This window comes from Emydura macquarii, unplaced genomic scaffold (genome assembly GCF_026122565.2).
Source record: "Emydura macquarii macquarii isolate MOO-44397 ecotype Brisbane River unplaced genomic scaffold, CSIRO-AGI_Emac_v2 contig_2676, whole genome shotgun sequence".
NCBI classification, from domain to species: Eukaryota; Metazoa; Chordata; order Testudines; family Chelidae; genus Emydura; species Emydura macquarii.
The window spans coordinates 34,211,131-34,220,522 of NW_027132813.1; the positions used below are offsets into that span (position 1 = coordinate 34,211,131).

A 9,392-nucleotide genomic window follows, 5' to 3' on the forward strand; every position below is an offset into this window, starting at 1 on the left:
CTAGTATATGTAAACTAGGAGGAAATGGGAATGTAAAAAGAAAAAATAGAATGTCTACTAAATAAGCATTTCTTGCAGAAAGAGGAACAATAAATATTTAATAAAAATGCAAATGTAAAGCTATCTGAGGTGCAACTACTGCTATAATATTACAGTGAAAGACCAAGTGCAGCTGTGTTAATGTTCTAAACTTACTTGAAGAACTAGTCCTTCAGCAATTCATTCCCCAAGCTCCTAGAAAGGAGAGACAAAGATCAGACTGAATTATTTATGTTTTAGAATTCACTGGCATTCTGTATTCATCACTCTGACAGAATATACACAATTGCAGTGTATTGTTCCAGCTGATGTTGCTGGGCAATCTCTCCTCACACATACAATGGAACAATGGGATGGAGCCTACTTTTACTTAGTTTATCACTTTTTTTTCCAGCTTACTCAAGTATGCACTTACTTCCACACAGGATTAATTCACATGACTGAATCTGTGGGAGAACAAAGCCTGAAGAAAATGGACAGAATCAGAAGGGGAATAACTGGTTTAATGCTTAGTATCTGGGGAGCAACTGTTTAGGAGTTATGTACAGAGGACGTGAAGAAATTTAGTGGTATGTTCTTTTTGTTGTTCTCTTTTTGGGTCACCCAGACATATATGACACAAATGCAGGTATTCTCTGCAGAAATTAAATAGCAAAACTTACAAATGTGGTCACATCTACAAGCAGCTAACTGAAAACATGTGTTATTTGATTATCCTTTGATTAATGAAGGACCATTTGTTGCTTAGCTGCCTAAAACCAATAGGTTAGAAAAAGCTTGTATGTACAAATGGACCTGATTTGTACTCTACATGTGAAGGGTGCCTTATCTTTCAGGGCACAGATATTACCCTCTTCATTTAGAAATGAAGATGAATATTACTAAATGTGTTAGGCAGATTTCGAGCCATTAACCTACAATCAGAGCTCCTCTTGATGAATGCAGAATGATTTGCACACACGCTTTCAGTCACCCAATTTGAAACATTCAGGGCTAATTGTGCAATATCCTGTATAACTTCTTCTGCTGAACCTGCCTCCTGGGGAATTTTTACAAAACCTCACGCATGACACAATTCACACACAAAGCTACTGCATTGTGCATTAAATTCATTGCTCTGTTTCACACCGAGGAATCCCTGGAAAATCAGTGATAAAGCTGAAACTCGAAAATGAGCTGCACCACAACAGTGTCAAAATATTGTAGTTCATTCAATGCTGTAAGTAAGTTCTCAAAATACTATGTCATGACTAATACAGAATTTCAGCCTCTGCAATTAGCTGGGAAGAAATGGAAAGAGACTTGCTGTGGAAGCTTGAAGTCATGTAATCGCTCCGTGCCTCAGTTTCCCCATCTGCAAAAGAATGATAATACCCACATTTGTAAAATATGGTGAGACCCTCAGAATGAACGCCCTATATACATGTGTAATTATTGTTGTTGTTGTTATCATTATTTAGGCATTTCAGGCCAAATTCTCAGCTGGTGTAAATCAGCATAGTTCCACTGAAGTCAATGGACTTACCTTAATTTACATCAACTAAGGAGCTCGTTCTTGGAGTGCAAAACAGATAATTCTTCTTTGAAAAGTAATCCTATGAAGAATGAGTCTCTAAATATTGCATTTTGTAGTTTGTATTTTCTCTCTATGACTTCTTCTAAAGAAAAGGATGGATTTTCTAACTACCACTTTTGCAGACTCAGCCTGACATCTGAAAGCAAAGCTCTGATATGTCTGGCTTGTATATCATTGTCAGCAACAAAGACTTTTCATGTGAGACACTTAGTTAACAATTCTGTTGATCATGTGCAAGCCAGAAGAGACCCCAGCTCACTCTTCCAGAGCTGCATGGGCTCTGCAGGGATAAAAGGATAAATGGAAGTAAAATCTTATTGGTGTCAATAATAATAATAATAGCAACGCATAAAAGACTACATTAAAAGAACATTATTGTAGTATTACTGAGGACACAGACACAAAGAGCATGCTTTAAGCAACTGCTAAAGAACTCCCTAAGCAGGAAGTTCCCCCTTTTATTAAGCTCCTTGCTGCAACACATCCTGGTCTTCTCTGGCCCTCTCCTGAGAGCCAGGAGCTCTAATACCCTCCACATCTCCCTTAAGACTAAAACTTAAATTATAGACAATACATACACACACACACACACACACACACCCCTGTTCAAATAAACGACAAATTCCACAAAACTGTTTATACTTCTATGTCTCTTTATCAACTGCATTTAAATAGTTCTGAGCAGTGTTCAACAGATCAAGTCTTTTGAGGGGGGGGGGGGTCTCATCAGTCTTCCAGGCCGTCTTCTTACTTCTGTTGAATTTCCATGTAGAATTTCCTGTGGAGGGGCTTCACTTCTTTCAGAGTACCTGCAGGTCCCAGATCCTCGCTTCATTGTGCTGGGAAATATTGAAGATGAACCTGACTCCTCCAGGAAAGTCCTTTTGGAGTCTCCATTAGGTAGAATCTGGGAGTTTCTGCCAAATTCTGAACAGTTCCACATGTTTGGGAGATTTTGAGCCAAATTTTGTTTCCTCTTCTCAATTCAGACAGTGCTTTTGTTCTGAGCCGAATACTGAAATTTTGTTGTGGCCGAATTTTTCTTTCAGCATCCCATTTTTGAAATTCCTTCAGATCAGGCCATATAGTTTAAACTCTATTGTGCCACAGGTAAAAGCAAAGTTATCAGAAGCTCTGCAGGAGATAGGCCGATACAAGCAGTGTGGACTGATCTGCCAAGAGTGCTTTATATGGGTCACTGATTTTTGTAGAAGTCTTTTTAAAGTCTGCACTGCTCACTCCACCTCCCTGTTGCTCTTGTGATGTGGACTTCTAGTATTACATTCAAAATTAAAGTCCTGTGCAAATGCTAGGAATGCTAGGAATAAGGATTGTGTAAATATATATCTGGAGAATTAACCTATACGTCTATAATAATAGCTATAATAAAGTATGTGTGTCTTTTCTAAAAAAACAAATCTGTAGCTAGCTGCTTCCAAAGGCAGTCAGTAGCTTTGCAGAAAGTAACAGTCCAGGTGATTTTTTTCCTTGTTACATATCTTGCTTCCACATACTAAGGTCTGAATTTGCATACTCAGACTAGTCCACCATGCAGATTGTTGTGCTCATGCTCTGTACGTATTTATACCTGGGTATCTCTCATGAGTTTTGGAGAGCATCTCTTTCTGAAATACCATAGGAATAAGAATGCATTGTCCTTTCAGAAGCAGGCCATTGGCCACGTGAAGGTCATTTCAGTTTTGCCAATATGATAGTAGGTCTGTTGGAAGTTAATTCCTTTGCCCCACTCTCTTTGGAAGAGTTGCATCAGTTTCTGGCAAGTCTCATCCGTGAGTTGTTTACCTCTAATTTGCTCAAGTCAGCTGTCAGATGCTGGAATTGCCATCAGAACAAGGTCAATGTAGACTTTGACATCTTTCCCTAAATACTTTTCTTTTTCCATTGGTGGCTGCTCAGTTGGGGCTCTAGAAAGCTACGAGTGCTTTACCTAGAATGTTAGAGACACAAGGTGGGTGAGGTAATATCTTTTTATTGGACCAACTTCTGTTTGTGAGAGGAACAAGCTTTCAAGCTCACACAGAGGTCTTTTCAGGTCTGGGAAACTTATTCAGAGTGTCACAGTTAAGTACAAGGTGGAACAGATTGTTTAGCATAAGTAGTTAACACGTATTTCAAGGGATCATTCAAGGTGATATGGCCTGTTAACATCCCTGTAGTTATAGGGGGCAAAGGACAGGAAGAGGGAAAGGTATTGGGTGTGGAGTTGTTAGTGGGTTACAGATTGTTGTAATAAGCAATAAATTCAGTGTTTCTATTCTGTCCGTGATTTTTAGTGCCTTGCAAAGTTATGAATTTAATTTCCCAGGCTCATATTTTGAAAGCGTTGTGCAGTTTTTCTTTGGGGATGAAGACAGATAGACATGTATTCAATGTTGAAAGAAAATCACATTAGATGTAGTCAAAATCTATGAATTCTAGGTGGATGGTCATCCAATGGTTTTGAACCCAATAATGCCACTAAGTGCTTATTGTCTGTTTCTATGTTAAAATTCAAGCCAAACAGATAGCTACTGAGCTATTCACAGGCCTAGGTGACTGGTAAAACTTCCTTTTGCACTTGAGCATACTGTTCCTCAGTTACTGTGAGGCTTCTTGACATTAATGCAATAGATCTCTGGTCTCCTTCTGGCTGCTTTTGTGTGAGCACTCCTTCTAAACCATATGAAGACATATCTGCTGCTATTGTTGTTACAATATATTGCACCAAAACAAGTGGAAATGCCAGTAGCTTTTTTATTTTATTAAATATGTTCCATTGTATGCTCCTCCAGATCCACATATTGTGGGATCACATTTGGAAGATCTCGTAAGGGTTTGCTAGACGAGCTAAATTTGGTAAGTTCCCAAAATGATTTGCCATGCCCATGAATCTTTTTACAGCAGAAACATCTGTAGGTTCAGGTAAGGCAGTTTGTCTTAATCTGACTGAATTCCCTGTTTGCTAATTATGTGTCTGACAAATTTTATCTGTACCTTTCCAAATTCACATTTCTCATTCAGAGTGAGGCCAGCTTGTTGGAAACGTCTCAAAGCTACATATAGTTGCTCATCATGTTCATTTTTATCACTGCATATCCCAACGCATCATCTGCATGGCAAAGAAGCCATGCAAACCTGACATATTCTGAAAGAATCTTTTGGAAATGTTCTGTTGCAGAAGATATGTCAAATGGAAGATGATTGAAACAGTACCTTCCAAATGGGGTGATGAGTGTAGGTAATGGTATAGATTCCTTAGCAGGGGGATTTGCCAGAAGCCTGCTGTAGCAACTAACTTTGAGAGGACTTTGGTTCTGATAAATGAACTAATATCTGGTCAACTGCAGGAAGCATGTCTTCTGCACACACTTTTATTAATATGTGCAAGGTCCACACAAATCCAAATGTGATCATTGGGCTTTGGTACTACAACCATTCCTGCACAATAATCAGTGGGTTCTTCTATCTGAGAAAGAACCCCCATATCTTCCATTCTCCTGAATTCTTCTTTGACTTTGCCTAGCAAAAGTATAGGGATGCAGTGTAGGGCTGTGAGGATAAAGGGAGTTACTGATGGCCCCAGTTTTACTTTGTACTCCTTTGACAGACTTCCTAGCCTTATAAAGACATGTGGATACATCGCCAGTATAGTTTTGCTTTTTGGCATTAATGAATTCCAGTTTTTCTACTAGGCATAGTCCTTGTCTTGGTGACAACCCTAGTCCAGGAGTTGTTATTCCTTTTATTACACATATTAATTTTGAAGAGTTTTCCATCCTTTCTCCAGTTTCCCAAGGAACTGGCCATAAACTTCCAATGTAATGCTACCAGCCCCACACAGAATCTTATTTGGTCTTTACAGATATCCATCCCAGGATTGATTAGCAGCAGCAGCAGCTTCTGCTTCTTCTTCATTTTTATTGTTTGGGGAATAGGGTGTGGAATTGCAGTGGCTAGTGCCCCAGTATCAGTTTTAAATTTAAGGTTTCATCTGTTTAGATTCATGATTGTGTACCAAGGTGTTGTCTGTTCTATAGAGACTACAGTCCCTAGAAACATAGACTCATCTTCATCTACCGACAACACTCACTCTTGCATTGTTTTTGCTATTCTTAATGACCTACATGCTATTTCAAAATGTCCCATTTTGTGGCATCTCCTACATTCTGCCTCTTTAGCTGGACATTGTTGCCAGATGTGGTTTGGTATCTTGATACATCTTCCACAGCTTTTCCAAGCTTGCTTCCTGTTAAGGTTCTTTGGTCTCTGGAACAGGGAGGTGTGGCCTCCCTCTGGGATTGACACTGAGGGAGGGCCATCCACCCCCTGGTGGGCAGAACCAGGACATCCCTGCCCTCCAGACTGGAAGCAGAGGGCCAGGACAGAAAGAGGAAGTATAAGAGACGGGCCCTGTACATCAGTTGACAAGGAGATGCCAAAGGAGAAAGATGACTCCCACCTGCTGTCAGCACCTGAGCTCACCAGAGACTCCAGCCATTCCAGCAATGACCCCGAACTACTACTGTCACTGGAGATGCCCGACACTGAGGAACTGCTGGGGTTACCATTGGCTGAGTACTGTGAGGAGGTGGAGGATGATCCTGGAACCCAGGTACACTTCGGGGACGGGATAGGAAGAAGCCCAGGGATAGCCGACCACAGATTGGCTGTGCTCGTACTGGAGTACCGGTTGGCACGTTTTGGCTGGAGCCCCGCCAACCCAGTGGTGGAACGCTCCACTACTGTTAGGACCCTGAGCTGGAACGTGGTGGAGTCAGTCAGGCCCACATCCCCTACACCCTCGTCACGCCACCCCTGGTGTGGCAGACCCCCTACTAGGCCAGGAGGCCTGCATTAGTTCTCATCCCTTGTTGCCCTGCCTGAGGACCAGGGGCAATAGACTGCCTCTTGCCCCGCCCTGCCTGAGGTTTGAGGCCCTCGAACTTGGTACTGCCATACTCAGCCTGGGAATCCCAGGAACTGCTCATCTCCCCTCTGACTTCAGTTGTTAACCCAGGAGGTGAAGGTGTGGCCTCCCTCCGAGATTGACACTGAGGAAGGACCATCCCCTCCCTAGCATACCTATGCCTGCTACAGTCTCCAACTCTTTAGTTGTGCACTGTTCATATGTTGTAAATGTAGTCTGACTAATCCTATCAAATTTATGTTTTTTCCCCTTACTGTGTCAATATTGTCTGATGCAGTCTCCACTAGGTGATTAGCATGTAAGTCACATTGCTATTTCTTTATTGTTTCTTGCATTCTCACTTTTGCTACAGCTTTTGCTAGGATGAGATCCAGATCTATTTGAAGCTGTGCTGATAAACTGGTGTTTCTCCTACCAACAACTATTCTGTCTCATTAGTTCTTCTTTGAACATTCTATATTTCCAATTATCAGCAAGACTAAGAACTGCAGTAATATAAGTCTCAACTGTTCCCGGCACCTCCTATTAAATTTGGTTCTTTATATATAATATTCTGTCTGCCTATGAAATAAGCATCAAAAGCCTCTTTCACATTGGAGTATTCATATTCATTTATAAATTATTTGTATTTCATCCTTCCTCTATTAACTACATTGCTTTAATAGCCTATACAATGAAATTTAAATGGTCTGTCACTGATACTTAATACTAGATAACTTCTCTTATATTTTGGACTCTTTCTATCACTCTTTGCTATACACACTCAATAGTATTTGTTTTCATTGACTAGTTTTTAAATTTCCTTTTTCTAGACTGATTTGAAAACTCATATGGGGGATTGATTTGTCATCTTTTGTCTCCCACATGGCCAACGTTTTCTGTTGCGAGACACATTTAGTTAAAATTAGAGCAAGGCTGATTGATTCTCAACGAATTATTTATTCAAAGAAACTTCTTCTGTTTGCAACCAGACTACAAAATTCTCAGATCTATTTGTCATTCAGAATTATTCATGGGTTTCCTCAATGACAGATACTTGCTCTACCGGATGCACTTTTCACAACTTTCTGTCTTAAGAAAGCTTGAGCACTCAAACACTTCAGAATATGACAATTTAGGTGATGAGAGACATAGTATTAGACAGGCAATTTGTGACCAAGAGGGTAAAGAGACTCAGGAGGCAGTCAATCTGTCTAGAAATAACAAATCATTATCAGGTACTGAGTGAGTCAACTGCTGAGCAACCTGTCTCCAGAGGAATGTAACAAAAAACTACAGGGGACATACCTGATGGGCATCCTTGCAAACAGTAACCCTGGATAACTCTATGCTAAGAAGAGTGGACAGAATTCAGCAAGGGACACAGGAACAACAGGACAGTGTATGTCTCCCTGGAGCAAATATATGAGGTGTATTCCCAAGATTGGATGGGATTATGAATTCATCTGGCAAATCTCCACTGGTGAAGATACTCATCAGAATCAGTGACCTGGTGTCATCTGCATTTACAGATTATAGAAGACAAATTAGGGTGAGATAATATCCTTTACTGATCCAACTTCTGCTAGTGAAAGAAACAAGCTTTCTGGTTTTCATAGAGCTCTTCTTCAGACCTGAAGATTATAGAAGACTTCAGGGACTCTGGAAAGGAGATGAAGAATAGTAAAGTCCAAGTGATACTCTTGATATCCTTCTGGCCCCACAAGTGAGAGAAGAGAGAAGGCAGAAAACACTGGAGGTGAACAATTAGCTGTGCGACTGCTGTGAAGCTGAAGGTTTTGATTTTGTGAAGCACTGGGCCACGTTCTAGTGGGAGAGAATGATTTAAGAATGGGATGTCCTATATTTCAAAGGTAGGGGAGCTGATATTCCATGTTCTTCTTAGGAAACTAGCTGATACAGCCAGGAGGGCATTAAACTAATAATACAAGGGCAGGGTGCTAAGAAGATAAATGAGCTTCAAACTCAAATTCAGTGTGTTGCAAACAAATTTAACCAATATTACACAGAATGTGAAGAGAAGAATTCTTTCAGTTCTTTATATACCAATGATAGCACTCTGGAGAATAAGCAAAAAGAATTGGAAATTCTTATTGATGAAAAGAAATTTTATATAATTGTCATTACTCAAACCTGGTGGGATGATTCATTTGATTGGAATGTTAATCATTGGTTTTAATCTGTTCAGGAAGGATAGTTAATGTAAAGGAGGTATGGGTAGTGGCACTCTACTTTAAACACACCATTACCTGTTCTAGAATATGAATCAGTGTATTCACCAGCAAAGTTCAGAAGGGGATACTTGTGGGGGTTAGGAATATAATTATTACCAGTCAGCATGCCTTCATAGAAAACAGGTCTCACCAAACAAACCTGATTTCATTCTTTGATGAGATTGCAAATTTGGTTGATAAAGGTAACTGCACAGTGTGCATGACATTCTGATTAAAAATTAGCACTATACAATATCAATAAATCACATGTTAAATGAATTATCATAGAATCATAGATTAGGGTTGGAAAGGACCTCAGGAGGTCATCTAGTCCAGCCCCCTACTCAAAGCAGGACCAACCCCAACTAAATCCAGCCAGGGCTTTGTGATGGAGATTCCATAACTTCCCTAGGTAAGCCATTCCAGTGCTTCACAACCCTCCTAGTGAAAAAAAGTTTTTCCTAATATCCAACCTAGCCTCCCCCACTGTAACTTGAGACCATTGCTCCTTGTTCTGTCATCTGCCACCACTCAGAACAGCCTCGCTCTATCCTTTTTGGAACCCCACTTCAGGTTGTTGAAGGCTGCTATCAAATCCCACCTCTCACTCTTCCCTTCTGCAGACTAAATAAGCTCA

At 40.4% G+C, this 9,392-nt stretch overlaps 1 long non-coding RNA gene across 1 annotated transcript; it reads right to left on the minus strand.

Annotated features, from left to right (window-relative positions):
- Positions 1-834: 834 nt before the first annotated feature.
- LOC137164559 (uncharacterized) lies at positions 835-1,875 on the minus strand. Its single transcript, XR_010923107.1, has 2 exons — positions 1,565-1,875; positions 835-1,393 (listed from the first exon to the last, which is right to left on the minus strand). It is a non-coding gene; the product is annotated as an uncharacterized lncRNA (long non-coding RNA).
- Between the last annotated feature and the right edge of the window lie 7,517 nt (positions 1,876-9,392).